The 1,728-nt window shown below is 45.8% G+C and overlaps 1 non-coding gene across 1 annotated transcript; it reads right to left on the minus strand.

Annotated features, from left to right (window-relative positions):
• Positions 1 to 444: 444 nt before the first annotated feature.
• Positions 445 to 516, minus strand: TRNAM-CAU. The gene has a single exon. It is a non-coding gene; the product is annotated as a tRNA-Met (tRNA).
• Positions 517 to 1,728: the final 1,212 nt, after the last annotated feature.

Raw genomic sequence — 1,728 nt, forward strand, 5'->3', positions numbered from 1 at the left:
TTCCAGTTCACCCCAGAGACAAATCATAGCATCACAGATTCACAGAATGGGTTGAGTTGGAAGGGACCTTAAAGACCATCTGATTCCAACACCCCTGCCATGGGCAGGGACACCTCCCACCAGCCCAGGCTGCCCAAAGCCCCATCCAGCCTGGCCTTGAGCACCTCCAGGGATGGGGCATCCACAGCTTCTCTGGGCAGCCTGTGCCAGGGCCTCACCACCCTCACAGTGAATAATTTCTTCCTAATGTCTTATCTAAATCTATCCTCTTTTAGTTTAAGACCATTTCCCCTTTTTCTATCATCTGCCTGAATAAAGAGTCCCTCTCCATCCTTTTTATAAGCCCCTTTTAAGTATCAGAAGGCTGTGATAAGGTCTCCCTGGAGCCTTCCCAGCTCTCTCAGCCCTAAAACTCACAGCAGGAGGCAGGAAAACTAAAGCCTATAGCAGAGGATGGTTTCGATCCATCGACCTCTGGGTTATGGGCCCAGCACGCTTCCGCTGCGCCACTCTGCTCACTGCCAGCATTTTATAGTTGATGCAGGAAAGTGATGGAAATCAGCACCCAGGAGGAGCTGCTGTGACAGGGGAAATCCTGCCTGCTGCAAAACTAAGCGTGTCTGGGGTTTCTTCTCGAAGTGTGTACACAGCTTGGAAAAACAGAGCTGCAGTGATTGAACTGGGGGAGATGGGAATGAGAAGGATCCTCACCGGGTGGGTTATTCCACCGCCAGCAGACCCGGGCTTTCCCCAGAATTGTAGTCAGATTGCAGCCACTCCTGTGTTTCCCTGGAGACTTTTGCTAGTCACAGACCTGCCGGTTCATTCTTGGAAGCTTTTGATGAGAAAGGTCACGATGGGTACCCTCTTCTGCGTTCCTAACAGAGCTGCCACCCTGGAAAGTCTGCTGTGAAATTAGCATTGTGGACACAAGGACACAAAATAAACTGGTGTAGTAGATTTGAACTGTTTGCTTACGTATTTTCAGTCCTGCTTCCAATACAGATAGGCCTTGTCTTGGTCATTAAATCATCTTGTGAGAAAAGTCTAATGCTATTTTTGGTTAAGTTACCCCTTCTCAAATAGTCAGGTTTAAATTTGAAATGTTTTACCCCAGATATTGGCTTTCATATGACTTACTGAAAAAAATGTTAAACGGAATTATTGAACTATTAAAAAGGAAAAAAAATAGAGTAAACTGCATGTTTGCTGTCTCCGGGGAAGTGTTGGAAACACCAGAGTTAGGTATTGGTGGGAAGGAGAGAGAAGAAAGCGGAGAAGTTGCATTTCCATAAATCACATTAAAAAAATCTGCCCACGTTTTATCAAATTTTGAAAAAAAAAATAGGGTAAACTAACATTTTCCCTCTCCTACTGTCTTTATTGGCAATGCTTGAACTTTTTTTGGCCGACAATATGAAACAGGGGTAAGTAGAAAAGCACATTAAACAGCCCGGGGCAGCGCAGAAACATTTCAGCCCTGAGAGGCAGACGTGTGCGGGGCTGAGCGAGAGCCGTGCTGGGGGAAACGTAGAGCGTTTCAACTGAAATGCAGAAAGATGCCAGGTAAAGAGTGGAAAATCACGATGAGAGACACTTTATCACTAAAACTCTTCTGGTGGGGTAATAACTGTACAAGGCAGTAGTGCACATCTTAGGCCTTTATCCTTAGATGTACACTTACATTGTCCTGGGGAACTTTGTCCTGTTGATAACTTAAATCCCCCG

The sequence above is a fragment of the Aythya fuligula genome, chromosome 2 (assembly GCF_009819795.1).
Source record: "Aythya fuligula isolate bAytFul2 chromosome 2, bAytFul2.pri, whole genome shotgun sequence".
Lineage (NCBI taxonomy): Eukaryota > Metazoa > Chordata > Aves > Anseriformes > Anatidae > Aythya > Aythya fuligula.